The sequence below is a fragment of the Lepidochelys kempii genome, chromosome 10 (genome assembly GCF_965140285.1).
Source record: "Lepidochelys kempii isolate rLepKem1 chromosome 10, rLepKem1.hap1, whole genome shotgun sequence".
In the NCBI taxonomy this organism is placed as follows: domain Eukaryota; kingdom Metazoa; phylum Chordata; order Testudines; family Cheloniidae; genus Lepidochelys; species Lepidochelys kempii.
The window spans coordinates 37,871,937-37,896,808 of record NC_136389.1 but is presented as its reverse complement, the minus strand read 5'-3'; the positions used below and the strand labels follow the sequence as shown (position 1 = coordinate 37,896,808).

At 45.3% G+C, this 24,872-nt stretch overlaps 1 protein-coding gene across 1 annotated transcript in view; it reads right to left on the bottom strand.

Annotated features, from left to right (window-relative positions):
• Nucleotides 1-24,872, bottom strand: part of C10H8orf33 (chromosome 10 C8orf33 homolog) — a 75,345-nt gene that overhangs the window by 586 nt on the left and 49,887 nt on the right. Inside the window, exon 9 of the transcript XR_012161192.2 lies at nt 4,911-4,959. The gene's annotated coding sequence lies outside the window, so the exon portion shown is untranslated. The remainder of the gene's footprint in view (nt 1-4,910; nt 4,960-24,872) is intronic.

Genomic DNA, 24,872 nt, shown 5'->3' with positions numbered 1-24,872 from the left:
AAACTGCAGATGAAGTTTGACCCTCTTGAGATGTCATTATCTATCTCCAGTTCTCCATCTTTATTATTATTTGGTTTCAGTTGTGCTTCCACCATATCTCTATGAAGGCACACAGCCACATTGCTTTTTCTTTTTCGGTTTGCCTTAAAAGTATAGTCTTCTCATGGTAGAGAAGAATCTATATAATATAGTGCAGCATATTTCATACAGAACACCAACTACTATAGAATTGGACACAACACATACACCATGGTGTACTACTATGTAATACTGACTCTGTGCCAGAGTTAGACCTCGGCTACACTGCTGTAAATCCAGAGTCAGTTTGTTGGGGTGGCTCTAGCTTTACACTGGTATTACTAAGGGCTGGTCTATACTACCACTGAAGTCAATGTAACTTACATTGCTCAGGGGTGTGAAAAAGACACCCCCCAGAAAGATGTAAGTTACATTGGTTTAAACGCTGTCCACAACAACGCTATGTCAGCGAGAGAGACTCTCCCACCAATATTGCTTCCACCTCTCATGGAGCTGGAATAATTATGCCAATGGGAGATTATCCCATCGGCATAGCATGCCTTCACCAGACGCAGTGCAGCTGCACTGATATAGTGCGGTAGTGTTGACTTGCCCTGAGAAAGGAGAACTTGTTTTTTTTAAAGAAAAGCCAGTCAGCAGAATGAATGATCAGAGTCAAGTGACATGTTTCTTGGCATAGTAACCAGCTAGAGTCATTGATAATTAGCTGTATTCACTGTCCCATAGGAGGTAGAAAATGGTCCCCTCCTCAAGTTTTCTATTCCAGCCCTAGCAGGTATTGGCAGGAACTATGCCAGAAGCTCATCCCACTTGGAGTAGGCCATCCAATATGGCCTTAGGTATCCTCCCTAACCATGAAGAGAATGCATTATATGCTGTACATATGGAATGGATGACAGACTGCACTGTACGTTCTGCCAGTGCCCAACCTTCAATTGATCTCCATTTCCTCGGTCACCCACCGCTGCCTACTGTAATGCCTGGTGGGGCTGCAGGAACATCCATGCTGCTGTGAGCTCCCTTGCAGGCAGTCATTCTTTTAGAAGCTTTGTCTCCTTTCTGCCGTTCACACAGAAAGAATTGGCCGAGCTTAGCAGAAATGGAAAATCCAGAAGAGCAAAGAAAAAGCTTATCTGAAGAGCCAAAGATCACTAAGCCAAAAGCAAATCCAGGATGAATTGTCTTTATCATTGACCCTCACAGTGGCTCCTGGGGATGGGCTAGTGCAGTCTTCTCACATACAACTCTGTGTATGCTGTCTCCTGTACAGCTTGTTCTGGAAGCAGGACACAGAAAAAGATCTCAGACTAGGGACCAAATGGCTAGGCAGCAGTTCTGCGGAAAAGGACCTAGGGGTGACAGTGGACGAGAAGCTGGATATGAGTCAGCAGTGTGCCCTTGTTGCCAAGAAGGCCAATGGCATTTTGGGATGTATAAGTAGGGGCATAGCGAGTAGATCGAGGGACGTGATCGTTCCCCTCTATTCGACATTGGTGAGGCCTCATCTGGAGTACTGTGTCCAGTTTTGGGCCCCACACTACAAGAAGGATGTGGATAAATTGGAGAGAGTCCAGCGAAGGGCAACAAAAATGATTAGGGGTCTAGAACACATGACTTATGACGAGAGGCTGAGGGAGCTGGGATTGTTTAGCCTGCAGAAGAGAAGAATGAGGGGGGATTTGATAGCTGCTTTCAACTACCTGAAAGGGGGTTCCAAAGAGGATGGCTCTAGACTGTTCTCAATGGTAGCAGATGACAGAACGAGGACTAATGGTCTCAAGTTGCAGTGGGGGAGGTTTAGATTGGATATTAGGAAAAACTTTTTCACTAAGAGGGTGGTGAAACACTGGAATGCGTTACCTAGGGAGGTGGTGGAATCTCCTTCCTTAGAGGTTTTTAAGGTCAGGCTTGACAAAGCCCTGGCTGGGATGATTTAACTGGGAATTGGTCCTGCTTCGAGCAGGGGGTTGGACTAGATGACCTTCAGGGGTCCCTTCCAACCCTGATATTCTATGATTCTATGATCTCGCTCTCTCTGTCTTTGATAAGCTCTGAGACTGCCTTGCAGTACCAGTTCTTGATCAGGTTAACCATTGATGGAGGCTAGGACTTGAACTTCTGTCTTCCCTGGTGCTTATGAGTCCTGCATCTGACACAAAGCTCCTGCAAGCCTATAAAACATCCCTGAGGTTTCCTTTAGTTGGAAATGCCTTTATCATTTCAAAACTTTTTAATTCAGCATTTATTTTTGGTGCTGTATTTAGTGACTGAATACAGTGACCTTTTGGAGAGCATTACACTCCAGCAGCACAAGAGAACATAGCACTCTCATTCCTCCAACATCAAGGAGGGGTCTCTAAGGACAGGACTGTGACCAGCCCCATGGAGCTACGCAAGGCAGCATTAGAGGGTTCTTGGCAAAATAATAGTCCTTGTGCTCCTAGAGCAGACGACTAGACCCTACAGTGGCACTGGTCTCCAAAAGTGGGTGGGAGCTATGGATCTGTCCCCTCTCTTGTGCCACTTTGGCCAGGACAGCTGGTCTTACACCAGGTAGAGGGAGCACATCACACCCTTTCAGCAGGCGCAGCAAGGACTGTGCTTACCCTTCACTCCCCAGAGCTAAGGGAAGCACTTGAACTTGTTTCCAGGAGCTCCATTTAGGGCTATGCCACCCCCAATGCAGGGCTGTGCCTGAACGGCACAAGACAGACCAAGATGAGGGATATGGCCAAAACCAAAAATAATGAGCAGAGGAGGAAACGCTGTGGGTTCCTTTTCTTCAACATGTAGAGTTCAAACTTCTGCAGAGAGCTAATTGAATAACATTCCCTGGATGCATAATTCGGCAGATCTGGGCTTTTTCTGTGAAGCCCTGGTGCATCGTTCACCGGCATTCAACCGATGTCACAAATGAATGAATGGCCATCTATGGAGCATTTATGTTGTGTCTAGTATTGGTACTGACTATCTAAGCTTCAAAACTGGCCACCCAGGTCACTCGTGGTATGACGCACCTATTCACAGTCAAACGCGTGTATGTGCAGCTGACCGCAAACACACAATGCCAAAGAGGTGTATTTGATAAAGCTGGAAGACATTTTTCTGGCAAGACATAATTCTGACAAATGAGACTTTTGGTCAAAAACAATTTTTGTGTGGAAAAAATTATTTTCAACAAACTATTCTGGTTTTTCATGGGAAAAAAATGGAAACCCAAACCTGAACATTTTTACTGAATGATTTTCAGATTTTGGAAACTGTACATTTTATCTGAAAATGGTTTTTGGTGTATCATTTTGGTTGAAAAATTCTCAAGAGACGTTTGATGAAAACAAAAAACCCTCAAAATTTCAAGTAAAAAAGTTACTGGCATTTTTTGACCAGCTCCAGAATTCAGCTAGATCATGCAAAACTGTTTCCCAGCTTTGCGAACACTAACGGGCTGGGGTGTAGTGGAATTCTGCATCTGAAATGAGAGCTGATTTGTAAGGGGAGAGGGTAATTTGATGAAATTTGATAAAATGAATGACACGAATCATGTAAAGCACACACGTACCATATGGGGAAGGCACTCTCACATCCTGGATTGACAGAATCATGTGTCAGGGGCTTTACATAATCCCATACCCCTATGTAGAACTGGCTTGACATGAGTAATTAAACATGGAGGAGGCCTTATATCTTGGGAGACAGGATTAGGTAGGTAAATGGATAAGCAGGCTGGAAACAGAATGTCTGAGCTAGCTAAGATAAGAGGGAGAACACCCTGGGAATCATCTACTAAGAACAAGAGAACAATGGAGAAGAGAAGTCAGGAGTGTAAAGATGATGTAAAGAGTAAAGTTGAATATGGACAGCACGTGGGCAGAGCTTGCTATAAAGGGATTGGTTCCTGCAGAGTAATGCAATATATAGTGAATATAACGTATATAACGGAAGGGAGTTTCTGTATAACTTTGGATGTGTGGTATAGCCTGTGCCCACCCCCACATCTCAGTCTGATCAACTCAGCATAGCTTTGAGGTATGCCAAATAAAGGACCCTGAGTGATGAGACCAGTGTCAAACAAAGATCTTGGGGAACCAAGTGGACAAGGTCTCAGAGGTACCTCAACATAGTGGTTCCATAACGGATCAGATCCATTCATCTGAAGCAGGTAACACATGGTCTATTATACTTGGAGCTTTACTGTCAAGGATTGCAACCCAACAGGTTAGCAATGGCACTGGAAGGGTTTACATTTAAGAATGTTTCCAGGGCACTAAAGAAGTAAGTTAAGTCTAGGGGCGGACCCTAGGGACTCCCCAGAGAGGTATCAGGAGAACACTGGAATCAGGTGAAAAAGGAACTCCAATGGATAGTGCTTACTCCATAATAATAGTGCTGACTAGTGGCTGACTGCAGGCTCAGACCAGCTGAATGGCTAGGATGGCTGCAGCTGGGTGCAGTGTGATGAATGGCATTAAATGGGGGAAGAGGAAGCCCAGACTTAGTTTTAGGATTCCCACTTCAATCTACCACTTTCTGGAGTCACTGCATCCAGATGGTGAATGCTCCTTCCCTTAGCACACCCCAACTACGCTAACGCAGCCAGGACTCCCCTACACTCAAATTCTTGCATTTCCTCCCTCTGGATTTACTTTCTCTCCAGGGAAATCTCCATTTGGTTAGCAGGTTATACACTAGACCTGAACCCAGGACTCCGGGAGTTAACTAAGAAGAAATCACAATCCACTGCTGGGTGCTCACTGTGCTGCAGAAAGCAAAGCTAAGTGTGTTTGGTCTGTTGCGCCATTCTGCACGTGACAGACGAAATTACTCCAGCGAGCTCTGTGACGTCTGTGATCCCACTGATCAGCCCAACTCACCAATCTCATCCACGATATTCCCAAGGCCTCCAGGATGAGTGGCTTTCTCCTGTTTTAAAACAAACACACAGCAAAAACAAAAGAAACATCAATACTGCAGCCTTCTGTCCAGGACATAATTAACTTCCTCTCCCTGGAATGATTAACCCCAGCTGCAGGTCTTTTACTGCAGTGTAGACATGCCCTATTGCTGCAGCAGCAGTGAGGCTAGAATTCATACCCTCCTGCTCAGAAAGCACAGACAGCTACTGCTTCAGCTAAAGGAAAATCTCCTTTACCTTTAGCAGTATTAGGGCTATGCCACACAGTCACCTGGTTCCATTCTATCAAGTAGAGGACACACTATAAGCCTATGAATTTTTTTTAAAATACAAAACAGTATTAGTACAAGACACTATTTCATGCATCTGTTGCAAGACTGAAGCCCTAATTCAGGTGAGGTCTCTGCCAGTGTGAGCCTGAAAAAACACCACCACCATAAAACAAAGGGACTGGAGGGAGGTTAGTAGTGGAGCTTCCACAAGACTGGTCTTGGGCCCAATCTTATTCAATATTTTTATTAATGATCTTGGCACAAAAAGTAAGAGTGTGCTAATGAAATTAGCTGATGACACAAAGCTGGGAGACATTGTCAATACAGAGGAGGATTGGAACATTATGCAGAAAAATCTGGATGACACTGATCAGAGATACAGAAATGAGATGACCTTCAATAGTACAAATTGCAAGGTCATGCTTGTGGGGTCTAATAATAAGAATTTCTGCTACAAGCTGTGGGCTCAACCACTGGAATTGACACAGGAAGAGAGAGACCTGGGTGTGCTGGTCCATCACAGGATGACAATGAGCCACCGATGTGATGTGTGAAAAATGTGTGATGTGTTATGTGTGAAAAATGCATCAGATGAGGCATTTCCAGTAGAGATAGAGAAGTGTTAATGCCTTTGTACAAGGCACTTGTAAGACCTTATCTGCAATAATGTGTACAGTTCTGGTCACCCATGATCAAGAAAGATTAATTTAAACTGGAGCAGGTACAGAGAAGAGCTACTAGGATGATCAGGGGAATGGAGGGCCTGTCTTCTGAGAGGAGACTGGAAGAGCTTGGCTTGGTTAGTCTAGCAAAAAGAAGGCTGAGAGGTGATATGAGTGCAGTATAAAATACATTAGCGGCGTAAATACCAGGGAGGGTGAAGGCTATTTAAGCTACAGGACAATGTTAGCACAAAACCAAATGGCTATAAACTGGCCATGAACAAATCCAGGCTGGACATTAGAAGAAGGTTTCTAACCATCAGAGAGGTGCGCTTCTGGAACAGCCTCCCAATAGAAATTGTGGATAAATTTATGAGAGCAGTTGTATGACAGGGTTGCTTGTGATGGTGCAGATCAGGGCAGGGTTCAAAAGCCCTGGGGCTCAATTCTGCTTTATGGCTTATGTTCCTAAAGCTCGTGCTTCAGAGTTTCAGCTGGCCATCTGGTGGGGTCAGGAAAGGATTCTCCCACATTGTATTTGGAGATGGTTTTTTCCCCTTCCTTTGAAGGAATCCATCCATCAGGGATGGCCATGGCTGCAGATGAGACATTAGAGGAGTGGACCAGGGCTCTGTGGTGATACAGAGCATTGTCTCTCTCAGGTGCGGACCTGGCAGGTTCTTGTTCACATGCTCAGGGCCTGTCATAAATATAAAGGGAAGGGTAAACCCCTTTGAAATCCCTCCTGGCCAGGGGAAAACTCCTCTCACCTGTAAAGGGTTAAGAAGCTAAAGGTAACCTCGCTGGCACCTGACCAAAATGACCAATGAGAAGACAAGATACTTTCAAAAGCTGGGAGGAGGGAGAGAAACAAAGGGTCTGTGTGTCTGTCTATATGCTGGTTTCTGCTGGGGATAGACCAGGAATGGAGTCTTAGAACTTTTAATAAGTAATCCAGCTAGGTATGTGTTAGATTATGATTTCTTTAAATGGCTGAGAAAAGAATTGTGCTGAATAGAATAACTATTTCTGTCTGTGTATCTTTTTTGTAACTTAAGGTTTTGCCTAGAGGGGTTCTCTATGTTTTTGAATCTAATTACCCTGTAAGATATCTACCATCCTGATTTTACAGGGGGGATTTCTTTATTTCTATTTACTTCTATTTTTTTATTAAAAGTCTTCTTGTAAGAAAACTGAATGCTTTTTCATTGTTCTCAGATCCAAGGGTTTGGGTCTGTAGTCACCTAGGCAAATTGGTGAGGCTTTTTACCAAACCTTGTCCAGGAAGTGGGGTGCAAGGTTTTGGGAAGTATTTTGGGGGGAAAGACGCGTCCAAACAGCTCTTCCCCAGTAACCAGTATTAGTTTGGTGGTGGTAGCGGCCAATCCAAGGACAACGGGTGGAATATTTTGTACCTTGGGGAAGTTTTGACCTAAGCTGGTAAAGATAAGCTTAGGAGGTTTTTCATGCAGGTCCCCACATCTGTACCCTAGAGTTCAGAGTGGGGGAGGAACCTTGACAGGGCCTAACTGATTGCCATATGTGGGGTCAGAAAGGAATTTTCCCCCAGGTCAGATTGGCAGTAACCCTGGGGATGAGGGGTTTGCCTCCCTCTGCAGTGGCTGTGGGTCACTTGCCAGGATCATCTGTGTGTATCTCTGTGACATTCTTCTCTGGCGTTATCTGGACCAGTGATCTGCTAGGTCACTCCAATCCTTGACTCTGGGAGCCAGCCTTACCCTGCTCTGCTGTGAGAACCCCCACTCCTGGGCTGTTCACGCACAGCCTCTGGCATGTAAGCTGCTCCTTGGATTGTGCAACCAAATGACACTAGTGAATACCTCCAGTCCCAGACACAACCCTACGAACCTCTGTCTTGCAGTGTCCAGTTCTGCCCGCTGGATGCGGCAAGCTTATATGAGTTTGTCAATTTAGCAAAGAAATTGATATGTATCAGGCTTGTTATCACCAGGGGAGCCTCTGACACACTTCAAACCAAACACTGCTTCAGGTAGAATAAACAAACAAATTTATTAACTATAAAGATATGTTTTGACTTATAATCACTTAAAGTCTAACAAGTCAGATTTGGTCAAATGAAATAAAAGCAAAATGCATTCTAAACTGATCTTAATACTTTCAATGCCCTTACAAACTTAGATGTTTCTCACCACAGGTTGACTAGTTGCTCTTCAGCCAGGCTCTCCCCTTTGATCAGTGCTTCAGTTGCTTGGTGTGGTGTCTGTAGATGTAGGTGGAAGAGAGAGGAGCAGCATGGCAAATCTCTCTCCCTTTTATCATGTCCTTTTTTCCCCTCTTGGCTTTGCCACCCCCCCCACCTTCAGAGTCAGGTGAGCATTACTGAGCCATTACCTTCCTTGCTGTTGCCTCTGTGGAGATAATATTTGGCTGATTCCCCCAACTTACAGCATGTTTTAGTGACAACCATACTACACAATTCTCATAATTTCATATGGATTAGTGATACACATATATAGATAGAGAAATGACTTTCAGCAGATCATAACCTTTCCCCTGATATCTTACAAGGCATGCTTTATACGTAAACCACAATTATATGAAAATTAGGAATATGAGGGTTACAACACCCTCCCCCAAGGTACAGAATGTCACAATCTCACAATCATTTCTGTGCTATTGCAGGGGACTTGGGCACTGGTGCATCTCAGTCCCTCCTATTCTCTTCCTGTGGCACAGAACAGTCTAGTCTCCTGTGGGCTGTGATACTTTGGACTCATTTCGGTTGCTGGGGTGTGTCGGTGGCCTGTGAAATACAGGAGGTCAGACTAGACAATCTGGCAGTCCCTTTGACCTTAAACTCTGTGATTCTCTCGACAGCAAGTCAGGACTCTTGGCTGCAGAGGCCAGTTGGAAGTGCCCCCCAGAACCTGCTTCCCAGCAGAAAGAGCAAGTCAAACCGCACACCTTTTAAAGGGGTCATTGCAGCAGGTTAGACACAACAAATCCTGCATCTTGGTTGGGCATTAGGCTAGATGATCCTTGCGGTCCCTTCTAGTCCTATGGTTCTAAGATTTAACAAATGATGGTCCACCACAGCTGTCATTATGCTGCATATCACACCTATTCAAGAACTGCAAGACGACTAATCTTAGAATCTCCTGCTCTAGAAGAATAGACAGTTCTTGAGTTAAAGGAGAATCTGCATATATGGTTAGCAGTATAGAGCCTATGACAGGCAGTTGAGCAATTCTAATTCCAGCCAATACAGGGGACTGGTGCAGACAGATGCAAGCCAGCTCACTACAGTACTTTCCATTCCATCAAAGACAACAATTCACCTCCTGTGCAGTGTACCAGCGGTTGAGAATGCCAGTTCTACATAGAAAAAGATGTATTAAAAAGAGGAAATGAGGCCAAACTGGATTATGAAGTTCTGCACCAGTTCACAAAGTGTCTCACATGGGAGAGGAAATGACAACCTTCATGCGGTCTCCCGTTATGTGCAAAAACACAACCAATGTCATCAAATCAGCGACCAAACATCCTTAAAGGACCTCCAGGTCAGAAAATCAATGGCAATAATGGCCTATGTCAGAGCCAAACCTCCCTTCCAATAGGCCCATTGCTGCAGATTATGCAGTTCAATATCAAGGGACTATCCAATGCAAAGTATTATTACATCACAACGATACTGCAGACTCAAAACACTAATGTCCTTGCACTACAAGAAACACACTTGGAGAGTGCAGGCCACCAACTGATGATCAATTGATATGCCCTTGTATCTGGAAGCCATCATCCCAAGTATGGACTCGCAATGTACATAAAACATGACCTTAAGGATTCCATCCAGATCATGCCTATCACAAATCCCTACTCAACTGCCATCAAGATGGGTGATCTGACAGTTATAAACATGTACAAGCCACCATCAATGGAATGGCCATGTCCAGTGTTACCAACACCAAACCATCCTACAATCTACATTGGCTATTCCAATAGCCATCATAGCCTATGGGGCTATAACAAGAATGACCATGCTGGAGCACAACTAACATGCTGGTCTTTCACAGAAGACCAGCACCTCCTCTAATGATGCCAAAAACAGTGGCATGTTCAGGCTGGCCCGACAGAGGAAGTGCTACACTCCCAACCTTTGTTTTTTGTCGTGTGACATCCGTGGCCACCAACTGTCATCTACAAGTTCTCAATTACCTTCCCAACAGCCAACACTGCCCAGTTATGATTTCTGTAGATCTACATGTTCCACTCATTTGATTCCCTGCACTGGAATTTACAGTCTGCTGACTGGTCCTGCTATGCAATGATTGTACAGGGCTTGATAAACCAGATCTCACTATATCCAGCTCACGACTGCTTAGTAGGCCTACTAATATCAACCACCAAATCGAGGATTGCGAGGGCCTTCAGAAAAGCATTCACTCCTTGCTGGACAGAACAGAGTGAGACACTCTTCTAGCAATATCACGGCAACAAAAGCCCTGAAACTGCAATGGCACTGCTTGAGTCTTTGAACTCAGCAAGAAGGAAGAGGTTGTGTGAAACCGTGATGGCTCTTGACTTCACAAGGTCAAGCCACAAAACCCGGAAGCTCCTCTGTCTTTTAGGCAGTGTGGTTCCAGCAGCCTACCAACCATCTCAAGTAAAAATGTGAATGCCATTGCTACACAGTTAACTGTCAACTCCCATGTGCCAATGGATAAAAACATCAGGTAAGTCCACAAACAACTTTACTAGGCATCAAACTAGTGCCAGTTGTCTTCACCCTTTTCTGCCCCCTATATAGAGTAGGTGAAGTGGATATGGGTCTGTCCAACACTAAGGGCTGGTCTACACTATGAGGTTAGGTTGAATTTAGCTGCATTAGGTTGATTTTATAAGCAACGCTGTTCCGTCGACCTAAAGGGCTCTCAAAATCGACTGCAGTACTCCTCCCTGACGAGGGGAGTAGCGCTAAAATCGACCTTGTTGGGTTGAATGTGGGGTAGTGCAGATCCAGCGTTGTGCAATTTGACAGTATTGGCCTCTGGGAGCTATCCCAGAGTGCTCCAATGTGACCGCTCTGGACAGCACTTTGAACTCCGATGCACTAGCCAGGTACACAGGAAAAGCCCGGGGAAATTTTGAATTTAATTTCCTGTTTGGTCAGCGTGACGAGCTCAGCAGCACAGGTGACCATGCAGTCCCAGAATAGCAAACGAGCTCCAGCATGGAGCGAACGGGAGACACTGGATCTAATTGATGTATGGGGAGAAGAATCTGTGCAGGTTGAATGCCGATCAAAAAGAAGAAATGCTAATATATATGCCAAAATCGCATAGGGCATGGTGGAGAGAGGCTATACCAGGGACACACAGCAGTGCCGCGAAAAGTTAAGGAACTCAGGCAAGTCTACTACAAGACAAAGGGAGGCAAACAGTCGCTCCGGGTCAGAGCCCCAGACATGCTGCTTCTATGATCAGCTGCATGCCATTCTAGGGGGGGACCCTACCACTACCCTACCACTGTCCGTGGACATCTGCAAGGGGGGAGTCTCACACAACGTGGAGGAGGATTTTGTGGATGACAAAGAGGAGGAGGAGGAGGAGGGGAATGTACAGCAGGCAAGCAGAGAATCTGTTCTCCCTGGCAGCCAGGACCTTTTCTTCACTCTGAAGCCAATACCCTCCCAAGGCGGGTTCCTGGACCCTAAAGGCAGAGAAGGCATCTCTGGTGAGCGCACATTTGTAACTTCAGTACAGGGGTGTGACGGATCCGGCACTGCAGCGCCCCTTTGTGGCGGGGTGGATGGGGTGTCGGGACCTCACCACTTTTACTTTCCCACGCCTGTCCTGTAAGGGCGTTCCAATGTGGCACAATGGCCGGTTTCCCTGTGCTCAGCCCTTAGTCAGGGTAGTGGGACCTAATGGCTGGAGTCCATGTGTCACCCTGAGTATCGGGCGGTGTGGCCCGACAGCCAGGGTCCACATAAATCGCTTCCTGCTTTGGAGCAGTGCAGCCTAGCAGCCGGAGTCCATACAATCCCCCTTGCAAGTGGGGTGGTGCGGCCTAGCGGCCAGAGTCCATACAATCCCCCTCGCAAGCGGGGTGGTGCGGCCTAGCGGCCAGAGTCCAGATAACTCACCCCACACATCAGGGCAGCGTGGCCTAACGGCCAGAGTCCATATAACTCCCTCTCAGGCGGGGAAGTGTATCCCAATGGTGGGGGGCGGGTAGGGGGACCCGGGCCTGCCCTCTCCGCCAGGTCCCGACCCCAGGCTCTCCTATTGGTTGGGTTTCCCCTCGTGCTTAGCTCGGTGGGGATCCGCCCGCAACACGCCGAGCATCAGTGCAGCTTTAACGCTGCCCGTCTCTAAAATGCCCCTGGGTCACTTCCTACCCTCAAAGTCATCTTCTCCACTCCAGGGGGGGGGGGGGGTCCTATGAGTCCATCCCCTCCTGCCAAGACCTCCGTCTGGGATGTGGGGTGCGTCCCGGTTTGGTTGGCCCCTGGATCCGGAAGCCAATGTCATTTTGGGATGTATAAGTAGAGGCATTGCTAGCAGATCGAGGGACGTGATCATTCCCCTCTATTTGACATTGGTGAGGCCTCATCTGGAGTACTGTGTCCAGTTTTGGGCCCCACACTACAAGAAGGATGTGGAAAAATTGGAAAACATCCAGCGGAGGGCAACAAAAATGATTAGGGGACTGGAACACATGAGTTATGAGGAGAGGCTGAGGGAACTGGGATTGTTTAGTCTGCAGAAGAGAAGAATGAGGGGGGATTTGACAGCTGCTTTCAACAACCTGAAAGGGGGTTCCAAAGAGGATGGCTCTAGACTGTTCTCAGTGGTAGTGGATGATAGAACGAGGAGTAATGGTCTCAAGTTACAATGGGGGAGATTTAGGTTGGATATTAGAAAAAACGTTTTCACTAGGAGGGTGGTGAAACACTGGAATGCGTTACCTAGGGAGGTGTTGGAATCTCCTTCCTTATAAGTTTTTAAGGTCAGGCTTGACAAAGCCCTGGTTGGGATGATTTAGTTGGGGATTGGTCCTGCTTTGAGCAGGGGGTTGGACTAGATGACCTCCTGAGGTCCCTTCCAACCCTGATATTCTATGATTCAGTGGCAGAGGCCAGGAAAGCATTCAGTGAATGTGATCAGAACACACAGGAGGGGATGCTGAGGCTAATGGGGGAGCAAATCGATATGATCAGGCATCTGGTGGAGCTGCAGGAAAGGCAACAAGAGCACAGACCGCCACTGCATCCATTGAATAACTGCCTGCCCTGCTCGCCAACTTCCATATCCTCCTCACCCAGATGCCCAAGAATGCGGTGGGCGGGGTGGAGGCTCCGGGCACCCAGCCACTCCACTCCAGCGGATGGCCCAAGCAACAGAAGGCTGTCATTCAAACAGCTTTGATTTGTAGTGTAGCTTTAATAAGGAATGTGGCCTTGTCCTTCCCTCCTCCCTCAACCAGTCCCGGGCTACCTGGTCAGTGATCTCACTTTTTTTTTTAAATAAATAAAGAATGCATGGAATGAAAACAATAGGCAAACAGCGCCGGCAGGCTTTCAAACGTCCAAAGGCACATTCTACCACCACTCTGCACTTGCTCAGCCTATAGTTGAACTGCTCCTTACTACTGTCCAGGCTGCCTGTGTACAGCTTCATGAGCCATAGGAACAAGGGGTAGGCTGGGTCCCCAAGGATAACTACTGGCATTTCAACATCCCCAATGGTAATTTTCTGGTCTGGGAAGAAAGTCCCTTCTTGCAGCTTTTCGAACAGTCTGGAGTTCCTAAAGTTGCAAGCGTCATGCACCTTTCCCGACCATCCCACGTTGATGTCAACATGGGACAAACCATCCCGATGAGTCGAAAGAACAGTAAATATGGCAGGCGACCAGCTTGGCTTAATGGTGAAATCCTAGCGGATCTTAAACATAAAAAAGAAGCTTACAAGAAGTGGAAGGTTGGACATATGACCAGGGAAGAGTATAAAAATATTGCTCGGGCATGTAGGAATGTTATCAGGAGGGCCAAATTGCACCTGGAGCTGCAGCTAGCCAGAGATGTCAAGAGTAACAAGAAGGGTTTCTTCAGGTATGTTGGCAACAAGAAGAAAGCCAAGGAATGTGTGGGCCCCTTACTGAATGAGGGAGGCAACCTAGTGACAGAGGATGTGGAAAAAGCTAATGTACTCAATGCTTTTTTTGCCTCTGTTTTCACTAACAAGGTCAGCTCCCAGACTGCTGCGCTGGGCATCACAAAATGGGGAAGAGATGGCCAGCCCTCTGTGGAGATAGAGGTGGTTAGGGACTATTTAGAAAAGCTGGACGTGCACAAGTCCATGGGGCCGGACGAGTTGCATCCGAGAGTGCTGAAGGAATTGGCGGCTGTGATTGCAGAGCCATTGGCCATTATCTTTGAAAACTCGTGGCGAACCGGGGAAGTCCCGGATGACTAGAAAAAGGCTAATGTAGTGCCAATCTTTAAAAAAGGGAAGAAGGAGGATCCTGGGAACTACAGGCCAGTCAGCCTCACTTCAGTCCCTGGAAAAATCATGGAGCAGGTCCTCAAAGAATCAATCCTGAAGCACTTGCATGAGAGGAAAGTGATCAGGAACAGCCAGCATGGATTCACCAAGGGAAGGTCATGCCTGACTAATCTAATCGCCTTTTATGATGAGATTACTGGTTCTGTGGATGAAGGGAAAGCAGTGGATGTATTGTTTCTTGACTTTAGCAAAGCTTTTGACACGGTCTCCCACAGTATTCTTGTCAGCAAGTTAAGGAAGTATGGGCTGGATGAATGCACTATAAGGTGGGTAGAAGTTTGGCTAGATTGTCGGGCTCAATGGGTAGTGATCAATGGCTCCATATCTAGTTGGCAGCTGGTATCAAGTGGAGTACCCCAAGGAGGATACTGATTTGATGACATTGGTTGATCTGGAGGATGGTGTGGATTGCACTCTCAGCAAATTTGTGGATGATACTAAACTGGGAGGAGTGGTAGATACGTTGGAGGGGAGGGATAGGATACAGAAAGACCTAGACAAATTGGAGGATTGGGCCAAAAGAAATCTGATGAGGTTCAATAAGGATAAGTGCAGGGTCCTGCACTTAGGACGGAAGAACCCAATGCACAGCTACAGACTAGGGACTGAATGGCTAGGCAGCAGTTCTGCGGAAAAGGACCTAGGGGTGACAGTGGACGAGAAGCTGGATATGAGTCAGCAGTGTGCCCTTGTTGCCAAGAAGGCCAATGGCATTTTGGGATGTATAAGTAGGGGCATAGCGAGCAGATCGAGGGACGTGATCGTTCCCCTCTATTCGACATTGGTGAGGCCTCATCTGGAGTACTGTGTCCAGTTTTGGGCCCCACACTTCAAGAAGGATGTGGATAAATTGGAGAGAGTCCAGCGAAGGGCAACAAAAATGATTAGGGGACTGGAACACATGAGTTATGAGGAGAGGCTGAGGGAGCTGGGATTGTTTAGCCTGCAGAAGAGAAGAATGAGGGGGGATTTGATAGCTGCTTTCAACTACCTGAAAGGGGGTTCCAAAGAGGATGGCTCTAGACTGTTCTCAATGGTAGCAGATGACAGAACGAGGACTAATGGTCTCAAGTTGCAGTGGGGGAGGTTTAGATTGGATATTAGGAAAAACTTTTTCACTAAGAGGGTGGTGAAACACTGGAATGCGTTACCTAGGGAGGTGGTAGAATCTCCTTCCTTAGAGGTTTTTAAGGTCAGGCTTGACAAAGCCCTGGCTGGGATGATTTAACTGGGAATTGGTCCTGCTTTGAGCAGGGGGTTGGACTAGATGACCTTCTGGGGTCCCTTCCAACCCTGATATTCTATGATTCTATGTCGGTGAAATGTCCCTTTTGATCCACCAGTGCTTGCAGTACCATTGAGAAGTAGCCCTTGCAGTTCACGTACTGGTTGGCAAGGTGGTCTAGTGCCAAGATAGGGATATGCATTCTGTCTATTTCCCCACCACAGTTAGGGAACCCCATTGCAGCAAAGCTATCCACTATGACCTGCATATTTCTCAGAATCACTACCCTTGCTAGCAGAAGGTTACTGACTGCATTGGGTACTTGGATCACAGCAGCCCCCATGGTAGATTTGCCCACTCTGAATTGATTCCCTACTGACCAGTAGCAGTCAGGCATTGCAAGCTTCCACAGGGCTATCGCCCCTTGCTTCTCAGCTGTCAGGGCAGCTCTCATCTTGGTATTTCTGCACTTCAGGGTGCGGGAAAGCAACTTACAAAGTTCCAGGAAAGTGGCCTTATGCATGCAAAAGTTTCGCAATCACTGGGAATCATCCCATACCTGCAACACTATGCAGTCCCACCACTCTGTGCTTATTTGCTGGGCCCAGAATCGGCGTTCCACTGTATCAACCTGCCCCACTGACACCATGATGTCCCAATTGCCACATCCCGTGCTTTCAGGAACATCTGTGTCCATGTCCTCCTCACAATTGTCCTCATGCTGGTGGCTTCTAGCCAGGTTCTGCACATACTGCAGGATAATGCACGAGGTGTTTACAATGCTCACAACAGCAGTGCTGAGCTGAGTGGGCTCTATGCTTGCCGTGCTATGGTGTCTGCATGGGTAACCCTGGAAAAAAGATGAGAAACGATTGTTTGCCATTGCTTTCAAGGAGGGAGGGAAGAAGGGAGAGGAGACTGACGACATGTACCCAAAACCACCTGCAACAACGTTTTTGCCCCATCAGGCATTGGGAGCTTAACCCAGAATTCCAATGGGCAGCAGGGACGGTGAGATAGCTACCCACAGTGCACCACTCCACCAACTTACTGCGCTTAGTGGGGACCTACACAATCGACTGTATAAAATCTCTTTCCAAAGATCGACTTCTATAAAATCAACCTAATTTCGTAGCATAGACATATCCTAAGTCCAGGAAAGTGGCAGGAATGGACAGAATATACCCCAAGTTGCTGAAGAACCTTGGCCTGAAGGCAAGAAGTTGACTGGCAGACTTCTTCAGCAACATCCACTCTTTTGGCATAATACTGAAAGAGTGGAAGGTAGCCAAGCTCATAGCATTTTGAAGCCTGGAAAAGAGGCCACTGGCTCCAAAAGCTACCAGCCCATCTCCTTCCTTAACAGTTGCTATAAACTGTTGGAGCAGGTCCTATTTCAAAGGTTACAGCCAACTCTGGAGCAACTGGTTTCCAAAGAACAGGCTGGATTTAGAACTGGTCACAACTGCTGTGGTCAGGTGCTGGCTTTAACCAGCTACATAGAATCTGGCTACCAGCGAAAATAAAAAACAGCAGCAGCATTCACTGATATTTCTTCTGCATACAATACTGTATGGCACAAAGGTCTCCTGCTGAAGTTATCATTAGCTCTCCCAAGCCAATCAGTCATCAGACTCATCACCGAGATGTTGAGTAACAGAAGATTCACTGCACACCTTGGTGAGTCTTCTAGCAAATTATGAAGATTGAACAATGGCCTCCCACAGGGATCTGTTTTAATGCCTACACTGTTCAATCTCTATACCAGTGATATTCTGGTCACATCATCCCATAAATTCATGTATGTGGATGACAGTGTGCTAACAACACAAATGTCCTCTCTGAAGGCCACAGAAAAGGTCACGAACAATGAACTCTGGATACTTGAGACATATTTCAAAGTTTGGTGACTGAAACCCAACACTTTGAAAACACTTATTTCTGCCTTCCACTTGAACAACCACGATGCCAAAGTCTGCTGAAAGTGGACTTTTATGGTCTACCTCTTTTGCATGACCACAACCCATGGTACCTGGGAGCTACCCTGAATTGGATGCCGAGCTATCACCACCTTGACAACACTAAAAAGAAGATAAAGATGAGGGTTTGCCAGACGTTTGCTGGCACATCCTGGGGATGTGATACACATAAGCTTTGAACATCAGTACAAGCCCAGATTTTGTCAACAGTGGAGTATTGCATGCCAGTTTGGTGCAACAGCTCCCATACCAATCTCATTGACACTGAAATGAATGCTGCACTCAGGGTCGTTAATGACTCTCTCACATCAATGCTAATACTGAGGCTCCCACTTTAGGCGAGCATCACACCAGCCAACATCAGGTGAGACGTTGCTGTGGTCTGGAAGTTAAACAAGATTCTGGCCATTCCGGACCTGCCAATAAACCAAAACCTCAATTCACTGTCACTCTCCTGACTCATATCCAGGAAGCTTGCTGAATCAATGCATCAACGCCACAGGCCAACAGAAAGGAAGCTAGCACTTGCTGGCTCAAATTGTGGAATGGTCCCAAACAAAGACCTCATTGAAGACCCAATAAAAGAATAATTCCAGGGTTCTGTCTTCCCTGTAGGCGGTGGACTGCACTGATCTTCATTCAGACAATGTATGGAAGGTATGGCTATCTCCTTCATGAATGGAAAAGTTAAAGAATCACCAAATTGTGACTGTGGTGAGGTACAAGCCATGTAACATCACAGATAACTGCCCCTCTCACGCTTACCGTGATGGTAAAAGTGGGATCCACCAAGCTCCTCTAGAAGCATCAGAATGGCTTTTGAATCTTAGGATTCAATTATAATCCCAGCCCACTTCTTTTTGATTGTCACATGAAAGAAGAAGAAGAAGTGGAAACTCATTGATGCTGTGACCCCCAACACACTGGTGCTGGAGGACTTGTGGGTTTGGTATTTGGGATAATAATAGGTGTGATATTCAAGAGTCTGTGAAGTTGAATGTAAATTTAAAAATTAACAAAAAAAAGAAACAGTAGTGATAAAAATAATTAAAAAATATAAGAACTAGGCTGAGGTTTAAAAAATAAAAATTAAGATAAAAGAAGTTTAAATTAAAAAACAAAACAAAAACTCTCTCCCCCAAAGAAAAAGCTAACAACAACATGATGTAATTGAATCAATTTCACACACATACACATGGCTGAATCATATGACTTTCTACAATACTGCGGTAAGTAACTGAAGTCAACACAGCTTAGGTGGACTTACACCCCACTGTGTTGACAGGAGATGCTCTCCCGCCAACTTACCTTATGCTTCTCAGGGAGCTGGAATCAACCAGAGAGCAATCTGCCATAGGCTTAGTGGGTCTTCACCAGACCCACTAAATCAACACCAGCTGCATTGATCTCAGATCTACCTGTAAGTGTAGACATGGTCTTAGTACTGTTAACATAAGTTTCCCTATTTTCCCTTACTTGTTGCATCTTATTTTAACTTACAGTGTAAGCACTTCAGAACAGGGGCTGTGCCTTTCTATATGCCTGCACAGTCTAGCACAGTACAGCCCCAGTCAACAGTAGACACTAAAGTAATATAAACAATTACAATAATTATTAAGAACATAAGACTGGCTATACTGGGTCAGTGCAATGGTCCATCTAGCTCAGTACAGTGGCCAATGCCAAGGTGCTTCAGAGGGAATGAACAGAACAGGCAATCATCAAGTGATCCATCCTGTCGCCCATTCCCAGCTTCTGGCAAAGAGAGACTATGGACACTCAGAGCATCGGGTTGCAACCCTGACCATCCTGGCTAATAGCCATTGATGGACCTGTCCTCCATGAATTTATCTAGTTGTTTTTTTTTTAATATAGTTTTGGCCTTCCCTGCCAACAAGTTCCACAGGTTGACTGTGCATTGGAATCTAAATCTGTATTGCCCATAAAAAGAGTCCATAATACAATCATATAAGTTGGATTTTAAACATAAAATCCTCTCTGGGTTTCCCACTGTGTTCTGCTTCTTCTGTATCACTCTTGCTTAGACTGTAATAACACTGGTAGTGTGGCCTTTGAGAACTGGACTAGGACTCAGGAGTCCTGGATTCTATTTGCAGGTCTACCACTGGCCTGCTGGGTTAACCTGATTGAGTCACTTCACCTCTTTTATGTCCCCATCTGTATAACGGGGATAATGATGCTGACATCCTTTGTTAAGTGCTTTCAGATCTACTGATAAAAAGTGGTAGGTGTTTATCTGGAGCAAGGACTATATTTACTGGACGTTCTGTATGATGCCGAGCCCCTTGATAATAATATGTTGAAATTAGATATATTTTTGCCCTTATGGACCAACTCTATGCTAACATCCATGGATTTGCCACCAGTCCTGCCACCTACTTTCTGAAGCCTTTAACAGCTTGTTGCTCTTTTGCTAAGAGCTCCTGGGGAGGGAGGACTCCTGGACAGCAGGCACTCATTAATGTCACTCTCTGGCTGTAACAGGAATCTCACATGAACCCCATTAGTTTCATTTGTTTCGAAGGGCTGCTGTGACTAACTGGGTCTCCGTGAATATGCCTTGGCGCTGGAGTCTGTATTTATCGCTAGCCCAGGAAACATGCACTGCCAATCTGGAACTGACCTTTGGGGTGGGGAAAACAGTTCAATTTCCCATCCCTTCTAAATGTCTTGAAGGGGCTCCTAAAGTAGGTGTTGCTGTTGGCATCGGCCTCTCCTGTCAGGTACCCACTGACCATCTCCTCCTGCTAGATGGGTCTCTTGATCTCTCCCCATCACTTATACTGCGGTAACGGCAGTGGCAGTTAGGTAAGAACCTACATAGATCAGACAATAAGCTGAAAGTCTGATGCAGACGGTTGGCTCACCCTGGACCCAGTGTGCTGCCCTCTAGGATATAGAGATGGAAGTTTTTATAACAAGTTATCAAGCGGTGGGAGATATTGAACAAAGAAAGGAAAAATATAGCATGGGTGGTAAAATTATAGCTGATTATCTCTCCCTAGTTGCACTCCAGAAGCCCTGTCACTGGCAGAGACATGGTATGACATTAATTTGACCTTTTGGGTTCAAGGCTTCCAAGGGCTCCTGCATTTATGTAGCAGTCATGTGGAATATCATATTAGATCATATTGGTATAGCCTTACATTCCTGTGGGGGCCTGAGTGTAACTAAATATTGCCCATGTTGAGCAGTGGCATGTGACATCAGCCTTCCCTGCAAGAGCAGGAGTCTAAGATTCCTTCTCCACTGCTCACAGAATGTGTGCTACTGCTCAGCCAATGGCCCTCAGACAGTGTGTTATTACAGCATGCAGGGATGGCACATTGTTTGGAACAAGTGTAAAGCAAGACCTGGCTTTCAGATCAGCAGCAGATGCACCCAGGGTTTTCACCAGTGACTTCGCTGATGTGTTACGAATTTAGAGTGGATTTAGGCATTGTAGAAACAAGCAGAAGGAGCAGCCTGGGGGTGGGAAGTCAGCAGTCTTTCAAAGAGCAAAGTTTTAACAGGAGCATTCAAGTGGCTGAAGTACGGGTCAAAGGGCCAGAAACATGGACAGCATTAATCCCAGAACACTAACTCCAGATGGACGCAAATGCTTGGAAGGAGAGTGATGCCAGCTGAAAGGTACAGGCTTACCACCTGCTTGAAAAGAGCCTTCTCACATGTCTGCTGCCTAATGAATCTTACTCGTGTTCTGTAATTGCTCTGCCCCAACAGATTATTTTCCCCCATCTCCCTCTGTGACAATGTGCTATTTCAGGGCCCTCTCTACTCCATCATCAGTTTTCACTGGCACTTCAGCTGCCTCGAACCTGAAGAAAGATATACGATTAGCTGTAAATCTGTCACTATGAGCACTGACACAAACACTTCATTATTATGTTTTGGCTAGCTAGCTGCTGTGCTAGATTCCATTCCGGTGCCCAAGGTTAGAAGAGAACTTGAAGCCTGGTTTGTCAAAACTTGGTTAATTTTCATTGGCTGGCTGAAACAACCTGCTATCTTGGTTTGACCTAGAATTCACCTTACATGTTCTTTCTGACTGGAGACTCTCTTCCCATCTGGCAGAAATGCCAAGGTCTAAATGTCCAATACACCTGCCCAGTCCCTCAACAGTTCAGCCTATCAAACAGTCTATTTTTGACTGCTGCAGCTCCTTGGGGGTGGATCCAAGTTCCAGTTTGATTCCAATTATGAGACAAAAGAATAGCATAAACAAGGCAATGTTTCTTTTCGACAAGAGCAGACAGAATAAATAGCTTGGGAGCAAAATCTGATAAGAAAGCTTGAGCCACACAGTTTCTTTCCTTGTGCACAACTGGGATAACTGCTATCCAGATTTACAAACAGGCTATCAGTTGATGGATCTGGTGACTAGCTCTTCTAAGATCTCATCTTTGGAATTTGTTTCCATGTATTGGACCATTATAGTTTGAATGTATTCACCTCTCAGGCAAAGCTGACCTGTTCACTCACAATTTTGCCTAATGGGGAGATTGTGGGAGTGTGTTGAGCACTATTCTGTAGATGAAGTCTATGTTGTCTGACATGTCAATCAGTGAGAATATATATGTATTGTTTTGACTTTCTGTCCATGCATCTAAAGAGGGTGCAATAGGCCAATTTTATAACAAACAAAATAAAGTTAGCAGAGTGCAGTAACCAGAAGAGAAACATAATAAGCAGCATTTCTCACCACTGGAAAAACTGTGACCTGCATTCGATAATTAAGTTCAAAATTAAAAATTATGCCTTTTAAAAATAAAGCAAATTTGGTACTTGTTTAAAAGTGTGAAGTTCGAAAGCCCTGGAGGCTGAAATCCTCTGGGTATCCACAAAAAGGTCTGACATGGACAGTAACAGTCTGTTTGCTATCTTACTTCTTGGGTTCTGCAAAGATTTTACTCATCTCCGCTAGTACCTTTGTTGACGTGTGTTTGCGAAGACCTGGACTGAGATCACAAACGGTCACACAAGCACTGAATAGTTGGACAGCAAGAATCTTCAGTCACTATCAACCTAGTAGCTTCTGAAGCAGCAACCTAGAGGTAAAAGGATCCCTATTGCCTCTACTCTAACCTTTGTGATATACACCCACCTGCTTAACTATACTTTTGTTATTGTTATTTACATCATTGGGAAAGGTTCTCTCAAAACTAAGAGCTGAAGAAAAGAGTTCCCCTCTGACACAGATGGCAAGGATATCAACTCTTGAGAACTATTACAGTGCCCAAAAGGCACCTCTGGTTGTATTTGTAGCATAAGTACTTTGGGATATGGATCCACTAGGAGACAATAACAACCAATTTCTATCCTGCCTTAATACTAATGTAACAATCACAAGAACTTTACTAGGCACAAGTTTGACATTTTGTTAAAATTCTTCCTCCAACGTTAAAGCAGTATGAAACAAAAGGCAGAAAATTGGGGTGCGGGTGCTATTTCCTCCAGACCTGGACTGCTCTAGAACCTGATCCAAAGCCCGCTGAATTTACTGGAAAGACTCCCATAGAGCTGTGGATCCGGCCAATAGTGCTGACATTTCATGCTATGGGTCAGATTTCCCCCTCCCATGGATAAACCAATGGCTCCTGTGGGATGGGCAGCAAAATGTCTTGAGATTCTCCTTGTGGAGTACCTTGCACATTATGATGACTGCTCATAACAATGCCAATTTGAATGTAACAGATTCTGCCCAAGAAATGCTTCCCATCCTGTGAGCTCCAATGACAGAACAATGAAAAGAAAATGTCACCCAGTTTTTTAACAAGAGAAGAACAATCCTTTAGAAGAAACAAAGATGGAGATAATTTGAAGGTCTTGTACAAACCTATTTTAAGTGAATTTTGGTCTCCAACAAAATACACATAATATTAATAAAGCCAAATCCACTCCATGTTGATAGGCCAGTACATGAGCTGATGAAGGAGAATTTCTAAAGCGTTGTTACAGCCGAGACAAAGGTGAAGTAGATCTGCTGTGGTAGTGTTAAAATGTACTTCATGGAGCGCATTCATTATGATTCTTTTGATAGGCAAAGCCAGTCTTCAACTTTCTCCCATTCACTCACCTACAGTAGTGTCCAATCAGCATTGATAGAGAGGCATGTGTGTATACAACTAAACAGCAAAAATCCCATTAGCAGTTACTGGTAATGAGTGGCAAAAACATTAGAAACTTAAATTCAGCAGGCTTTGGATCAGCCTCAATAGCAGTTCAGTCTCAGAGGGGAAAAAAACCCACCCAATTTTCTGCCTTCCTTTCATACTGCTTGGATGGCAAAAAATATAAATTCAATTAATGCACTGAGAATTTATATGACACATTGCTTAACAACATGTTCCATGTGGTAGGACTGTTTTTCCAAAACTCCTGGCCAGAGCTCTGGTACAAACTCAATTAAAGGAGCTGGCCAAGGGCATATGACTGCACTCTTCGTTCCCTGTACTTTTCAAAATCCCTGAACCAAAGAGCATTAAATAAGTCATGCAAGCATCTGGTCAGTACCTTTATGTCTGGGACCATGGATGCACACATTACACACTTATATTACCATAAACTGCTTTTGTTAGCAGTGATGTCTCAGTCAATGCCTGACTCAAGTGGCAAGTAAAGGAAAAAGTTGAAACTATCCTAAAATTTCCCTAGTTATGATTAGTTCCTAACTCCCACAACTGCTCCCATTCTCTTCGTGAGAGAATCATGTCGTATCACACTCGCCTCCTTTTACCGCAGCTATACTCATCCAGCTAGGAGCAGAAGAAACACCATACAGCTAAGATGCTTCTTTAACCACACAGCAGTGATAAGACATGCAGCAAATGACCCAAAGCTGAAATATGTTTGCATAAAACAGTCACACAATTACGCAGTACAAACAAAGGTGGGGCCATTTGCAAAACTTCAGATCTGTGGTCTGATTTCAACCACTCCCTAAGTTTTAGGAATGATCAGATCTGTGGTTCTGATTCAGGCTCAGATCTAGTTTAAAAAAGCACAACTAACTTGTTTGGGACAAAACATAATTATTTTCTTCAGAATTCAAATATCCTTACGAATTTACATAATAAGCCACACCCACTCCCAATCCCTATACCTCCACTGAAAATTCTAGATCTACTATCATCGGGTTGGTTCAACATGACTAAAAACAGTGACAAAAATGGGGTGTCTTTTTAGACCTTATTTATTTGTATTGCCTAGCAGC